Raw genomic sequence first — 7,925 nt, 5'->3', positions numbered from 1 at the left:
GACAACCTACACAATGGGAAAGGATATTTGCATATTTTCAATCAGACAAAAGCTTGATAACCATGATCTATAGAGAACTCAAATTAATCCACATGAAAAAAGCCAACAATCCCTTATTTCAATGGGCAAGAGACATGAATAGAACTTTCTCTAAAGATGACAGACGAATGGCTAACACATGAAAAAATGTTCATCATCTCTATATATTAGAGAAATGCAAATGAAAACCACCCTGAGATATCATCTAACCCCAGTGAGAATGGCCCACATCACAAAATCTCAAAACTGCAGATGCTGGTATGGATGTGGAGAGAAGGGAACACTTACACTGCTGGTGGGACTGCAAACTGGTACAACCTTTCTGGAGGGAAGTATGGAGAAACCTCAAAGCACTCAAGCTAGACCTCCCATTTGATCCTGCAATCCCATTACTGGGCATCTACCCAGAAGGAAAAAAATCCTTTTATCATAAGGACACTTGTACTAGACTGTTTATTTCAGCTCAATTTACCATTGCCAAAATGTTTAAACAGCCTAAATGCCCACCAACCCAGGAATGGATTAACAAGCTGTGGTATATGTATACCATGGAATACTATTCAGCTATTAAAAAAAATGGAGACTTTACATCCTTCGTATTAACCTGGATAGAAGTGGAAGACACTATTCTTAGTAAAGCATCACAAAAATGGAGAAGCATGAATCCTATGTACTCAATCTTGATATGAGGACAATTAATGACAATTAAGTTTATGGGGGGGAAGCAGAGAGAGGGATGGAGGGAGGAGGTTGGGGCCTTAGTTTGTGTCACACTTTATGGGGGCAAGACATGATTGCCAGAGGGACTTTACCGAACAATTGCAATCAGTGTAACTGGCTTATTGTGCCCTCAATGAATCCCCAATAATAAAAAAAAAAAAAGAAAAAGAAAAAAATTATATATAGAAAACATTGTCAAATATAAAATGGAAATTAATTTTGTCTAGGTTATGATTAATATATATTCCTATATTATAAAGCATTGATCTGCCCTAACCTATAAGACATTGGTTTCTCCTAACATATTGCCAGTAATAATTTTAATTTATCTAAAAAGGAAAAAAGGAAAGTGTTTTTGGTAACTGACTGAGTCCAAAGTTTGTCCTAAAGGAAAGAAATAAAAATATTAATATTATAATAAACATAATATTATTTGAGAAATGCTCTCAAATTCAAAATCCTGATGTCTTTGATAATTACGCACCTAGAACTTCATTAAAAATTAACATAGTTATGAGTGTTGCTATCCTAATTTCAAACAAAACAGAAATCAATTACATGAAACTGAGTTAATTTGTTTTGGCTTTTTATTTGAAATATTGCTGATCCTTTTTGTGTTCTGTTTTCTGGAAGTTAAGAAAACCATTTTCTATCTTTTAAGCTATTTGTAGCTTTTCAAGCTATTTATGTGCTTATGAGCAGAATTTGAAACATTTATTTTCTCTCTCTCCTTGATTTCTCCAGAATTTGAAAGCCATTTGTAAGAATTTTTATGACAATGCAGTTATTTGCATAAATTCAATAAGAATCTGTTTTGGTGTGGCACCTGTGGCTCAAAGGAGTAAAGCGCCAGCCCCATATGTTGGAGGTGGTGGGTTCAAAACCAGCCCTGGCCAAAAAAAAAAAAAAAAAAAAAAAAAGAATCTGTTTTGTTCTATAGGACATGATGAAGACACAGATTATTTTTCCAAGGCTTTGCCTGAAATAGCATATCCAGAGGTGTCCAGATTGCGTTAAGGAATTAAGGTTGACTTTATAAGGTCAGTTATGAAAAAAAAAAAAAAAGCCCTTTGAAAAACTGGCCAGATACCCATCAATAACATTTCCTGATCTGTGGTAGTTAACTAAGGTCACTTTTTAACATGACTAGGAATTGAAATGTACTTGGGGACCTCAGAGAGAGAGAAATTTACCCAATGCATACAGGTATCTAATGGCACAGATGAAACCTGGGTTTATGAAAGGCTTCAGTCTAACCTGAAAATTTCTTATAGAAGGTTCCAGGAAACCCAGTTTTAAAAAGAGCCTAAATAGCTAATAATTAATCATTCTTATTGAACTTTATGCAAATAATTAGGTCCAGTATACTGACAGTACAGTTTATTTTGATAACTAAGTTAGTTCTGCTATTATTTGCCTTCTAGTAAAGAGAAAAATTGGAGAGAGAACTGATTCAAAAAAAGGCTGTGGCCCACCTGTATTAAATCCCAGCCTTATCTGTAATGTCAACTCATAAAATAAAACATAACTATTCTACTAAACTAATCTGTTAAATGAAATTAAGAAACTGGCCAAGTATAGAATTGTGTACAGTAATTATATTTACTCTTAAGCCTTAAGACTCAACAAAGGTTGCCTATTGGCCACACTAGAAAATTTCTACAGCATTAAATGTTATCAATTCTGTAAAAACTCTTAAAACTATATATTATCTTAAAAATTATGCTGTTTATAAATAAGAATACTAATGTTCTCATTATATAAACCTTAGCCTTGAAATCCAGAACTTATAAATGTTTGTAAATAACTGTTAAATAGTTTCATAGTCTTAAAACAATCAACATGCCCTGATCCAGCCACATACTGGAAGCTGACTGGTCCTCGCATGGCTGAAGCCTGAGGAAACTCCTCATGAGACTTATATTAATTAAACTTTAAACTTTAGAAAAAGAGGAAAAAACATAATCTATGTACCCACATCACTCCTTCTCCTCCTCCTCCTCCTCCTGGTAGTAGGCCCTTGCATTTTCAATGTTAAAAAGTGAATGAGCATTGTCAAACTTACAATGTGAATCAATATGACCCTCACCACTGGGTCAATGATTTGACCCCCAAGAGAGAAAAGGGGGGACTTGTTAGGTCTAGGCTAAAGTAGAAAAATACCAGTTAACTCTTGACAAATTCCTGGGCTGCACACCCTCAACAAAATGGAGTAAGTCTGGTTCACTCCCAAGATAGATGGGAAAGTACTCCCTAACTTTTTGCTTGACTAACTCCTGGGTCTCGGAAACAAACCAACTAACCTTTAGATAATACCAGGTAGTGAGAATACTTTGACAAAGATGTATGGAGGAAAAGGACTGGAACCAAGATGTATGGAAAATACTAAAACAAAGATGTATGACGTATGGCTGGCTAACTGCAAAATTCTGCTTCTGTACAATGCTTGCTTGCTGCATCCCCAACCAGGATGAAGACCAAGCCTGAAACACCTGACTCCTTTTTTTTTTGTGGTTTTTGGCCAGGGCTGGGTTTGAACCCACCACCTCCGGCATATGGGACCGGTGCCCTACTCCTTGAGCCACAGGCGCCATCCCGAAACACCTGACTCCTTAAGCACTCGGGGCTGCTCTCAGAAACCCCATGTTGGGACAATGAGGAAGTTGCCAACTGGCTCTTCAATAAAAGGACTCAGCTGTAAATTTGGCTTGTTTGGTAGTGTGGTCTCTGGGGAACTCCTGGGCACAAAACTGATCACATAAAAAGCTTCTATTTTATTGTATATAAAACGTATTTCAATAATTTGTCTAAAATTTAAAAATAAAACTAATAGAAAAAAAACACACATGCATCAAGTAATTCCCAGTTAGCCAGGGACACTCTTGTTTATGCTGACTTTACTGGTATAATTCTTAGGTATGTCCTCAATAAATATTTGCCAAATGAATAAATTGATGAGGATGATAAATATCTTTAGTCATTGGAAGTTAAGAGGCTTTTATTTTTTACATTAGAGTAAAATGGAAAATTATCTACATATTAATTCTAAAGAGAATATTTAAATATGTTGGGGTGTATCCATTTGACATAGCTTTGAAAACTCTGTAGAATATTTATTGAGAATGTAAAACAGGCCCGGTGTAGTGGCTCACACCTGTAATCCTAGCACTCTGGGAGGCTGAGGTAGGTAGATTGCTTGAGCTGAGGAGTTTGAGACCAGCCTGAGCAAGAGTGAGACTCCATCCCTACTAAAAATAGAAAAAATAGCCAGGCAGGCAGTGGGTTGGGTGGGGGGTGCCTGTAGTCTCAGCTACTCTGGAGGTAGGCTGAGGCAAGGGGGTCTCCTGAGCCCAGGAATTTGAGGTTGCTGTGAGCTGTGATGACCGCACAGCACTCTACCCAGGGTGACAGAGTAAGACTCATTCTCAAAAAAAGAAAAAATAAGAGAGACTGTAAAACAGTCTAAGCAACTAATCAGGATAGCAGTATCTATATACTAATATAGAGCCTAATAAGCAACTAAATCAGGATAGCAGTATCTATCTTTTTCTTTCTTTCTTTTTTGAGACAGAGTCTCACTTTGTTGCCTTCACTAGGGTGCCATGGTGTTGTAGCTCACAGCAACCTCAAATTCTTGGGCTCAAGTGATTCTCTTGCCTCAGCCTGAAGAGTATCTTGTACTACAAGCTCCCACCACAACTCCCGGTTATTTTTAGAGACAAGGTCTCGGTCAGGCTCAGGTTAGTCTCGAACCTGTGAGCTCAGGCAATCTACCTGCCTCGGCCTCCCAAGTGCTGGCATTACAGGTGTGAGCCACCACGTCTGGCAGCTCCTTCAGGTCTTGCACGGTCTCCTTCTCAGTCTGGATGCCCTCTGTTCCTGCCAGACCCCTGGCCGTCCCTGTGGCCAGATCCCCTGGACCCCAAGCTGCCCTTGAAGCTGGTGGAGCAGGAAGTGGAGATCTGGGAACTTGAGCCCCTGCATAGACACTGACCGTGCTGCTGGCAGGCCAGACAGGGACTGGTAGTTGGTGGAGAGGGCAGTGGAGCGAGCAGTGAAGGTCATGATGTCTGAGGAGGAAGACAAGAAGACAAGACTCAGGGTAAAGTTGGGCTGTGAGTTAGGATTCAGAGTTGCCCAGCTGGGTGTCTCTGGCTCAAAACAGCTCAGTTAGTTGCAGACAGGCTGTCATCAAGAGTTAACATGCCTCTGAAGGCTTGGCTAGGGTGGGAGGATGGTCTTACAAGCTCATTCACATGACAGTTGGCAGGTCTTGGTGCCTCTTCATGAGTGCTTCTCCTCAGAGTTGTCCTAGGACTGAGTATGCACCTCCCCTCCTGCCCCAGGATAAGCAGTCAAGAGAAAGCAACTAAGGCAGGCCAGTCTTCATGTCCTAACCTCAGGAGTGATGTCTGTGTTAAATGTTCTACTTGTCAGAATCCAGTCATTATACAGATCGTTTGGTCTTGGTATATTGGCCCCCATGCTGCGGAGTTCTTCACAGCAGGCTGGGACCATTAACTTAAGTCTGCTGGTATCAAAATCAAGTGATCTCCAAATACTTTAAAAATAGACCAAGCAATCATATTTTCAGTCTTGTAGAGCCACCCATGGCACGGTGCTCAGTTCTGTGAGAAAAGCACTGTGACTCCAGCCTGCTGCTGCCCCTCTTAGCTCCCTGACCCAGAGGTTCCTGGCTGTGCTACCAGGTGACATCTCCTAGACTCGCAATGCCCTTCTCCCCAGAAACTTCCCTTCCCTCCACGCTTCTTGGGTCGTGGCTCTGTGCTGCTGTCTCTGGAAGGTCTCTGGTTGAGAGAAACTTCCCCTCTTTCCAGCCTGTGGAAGGGTAGCCCATAGAAAGCTGCCTGCGTGTTTCTGCCCTCTCCTACTGACACCTTTTCCTGATCACCCCCTAGTCTTTGCAGTCACTCAGGACATCCCACCTCTGGGTAAGACCTACAGGGGGCAGGTGTGTAGGGAGGTGGTGGGGAGGTATTGGGGTGTCTTACTGGCTGCCTACCACAGTTCACTCTGTGGCTCCCAAAGATTTGTCTCCTTCCCAGAAGCCATGATATCAGATCAGTGATTCAAAGAATGAATTTGGGGACCACAGAACACTGGTAAGACAGGATTTATTTACAGAAAATAATACAAAAACACCAAAGCTCCTGGCAGAGAGAGAAAACCCAAGTTGGGAGAAAAAAGCTCTCTCTCTCCCTGTCTGTCTGTCTCTGGGCTCTTTGTCCAGGGATATATAGTCCCATGGGTCCCTCTGTGGTTAAGTCTAGCTGTCTGGGTGGAAAATGAATGGCTACAATCTCTTTCATTCTGAAACCTAAGAAATTTGCATGAAATCGACCAGGCCTAAGAAATGGGTGTTCCCTGTTCAGCTGCAAGTGCAAGGGGAGGGAAACCTAAGGTGCTAGTGTCTCCCCAGCAGTTGTCTTGCCCCTCCAGCTACTGGAGCCTCCTGTGGGCCCCCCTGATTACCCTCCAGCCGGCTGGTTCCTCCGCCCACTGCCACAGCACCAACACCGCCAAGGTGGAGGCAGCAGGCTGGGGAGGCAGCTCCAATGAGCTGGCTGGGGCGCCACCTGTGCTGTATCAACTGGACATATTTGCTAGGACTTATGTTCAACTTTGTACACAAGGACAGGGCAGTGCTGAGGAGCATAGGGTGGGGCTGAGGCTGGGTGTTTTTTTTCTCACTTCCCCGTTGGCATCTGTCACTGTGGAAATGGTTGCTGTACCACAGGGCACAGTAATACTGGGCCTCATCCTCAGGCTGGGCCCCCGTGATGGTGAGGGCAGCCTTGTCTCTGAGCAGGGAGCCCGAGAAGCAGGCAGGGATGCCTGGGTTCTGGTTGCTGCCATCAAATATCAAACCCTGAGGTGACTGGTAGGGCTTCTGTTGGACCCAGCGGGCATAGTTGCTGGTGGTCACGGCCCCAGTGCTGGAGCCACAGGTGAGTGTGACCGTCCCTCCAGGATTTGTGGACAGGGAAGTTTCCTGAGTCACCACAGCCTGGGAAGTGGCTCCTGAAAACGGGGGGCGGTGGGGATAAAATGTTCAGGAGAAAAGGCAGCACAAAGGTTCAGAGTCGCCTTCCCCATGCCCAGCCCAGAAAGTCCCCTCTGACCTGTGCAGTGAGCCAGAAGTGTGAGCAGGAGAGGACCTCAGGCCATGGTGTAGATGGCCCAGGGCTGAGCTGTGCAGGATTGTTCCACACAGAGTAAGCCCCACACTCTCATTATAACTCCTAACATTGTGTAGGGGACAAGGATGTCATGCAAATGATACCCCAAAGGACACTCGGTAACTTGGCCAGGTCATAGTTACTGAGTTTTCACCCATCAATGACTCTGTGTTAAAGGGATGGGGGCCAGGAGGATCATTTCCCAGCTGATTCTGTCCCAGGACCAGGCCTATAGCGGCCTCTAGCGTGCAAAGTGGAAACAGGGCTGGATGCCCTGCTGGGGGTCTTTCCCTGTGTGCAGCCCTTTTGCCTTACGCGGGGAGTGTTCGCTTCTCTCAGTAGGTAAAACTCAGTGCCTGTGATTCTCCAGGCAGAAAACTGGATGGAGGAATGTTGGGAAGGAGAGGCCAGAATGAGTCACTGCCTCTCTTCTTTAGTCCAATACATACACTTCAGTGTCCTTATTGAGTAAAGGAGCTAAGATCTTGGGTTCTCCAGAACCCACCTGATCATGTGTGTCCCTAGCTATATAGGGGGTTGACTATCCTGTGGCTGGATGCTGGGTTTATAGAAGGACCTGGTAGCATTCCACAATTCCTTTCTTTTTTCCCCCTTTTTTCTTTTCTTTCTTTCTTTTATTTATTTATTTTTTTCGAAGATGGAGCAAGCAATCCACAATTTATTTAGGAAGGATGATTCAGTTCTCTGCTGCTCCAGAAAACTGAAGAACTATGTTGTGGGTTTTCCCTGGGGGTTTGCCAAATACTTGGGTGTGTGTACATGTGTGTGCGCACGCACGTGTGTCTATGTCTGCTGGTAGTGTAGCGCCTGTGTCCGGGCCTATGTACCATGGCTGCAGAGCACATGCCTTCTCTGCGCCCCCTTTAAGCTAGAAGCCCCTCTGTCACCTGATAATTTTTAACAGAAGTACCAAAGGTACTTTGGGTGGAACATGGGCTTGCAGAG

General features: G+C 43.5%; 1 pseudogene; it reads right to left on the bottom strand.

Moving 5' to 3' along the window:
• Positions 1-4,593: 4,593 nt before the first annotated feature.
• LOC128579049 (Ig lambda-2 chain V region-like) lies at positions 4,594-6,948 on the bottom strand (annotated as a pseudogene).
• Between the last annotated feature and the right edge of the window lie 977 nt (positions 6,949-7,925).

This window comes from Nycticebus coucang, chromosome Y (genome assembly GCF_027406575.1).
Source record: "Nycticebus coucang isolate mNycCou1 chromosome Y, mNycCou1.pri, whole genome shotgun sequence".
NCBI lineage: Eukaryota > Metazoa > Chordata > Mammalia > Primates > Lorisidae > Nycticebus > Nycticebus coucang.
The sequence above is the reverse complement of the archived record's forward strand: the minus strand, read 5'-3'. Positions and strand labels throughout refer to the sequence as shown.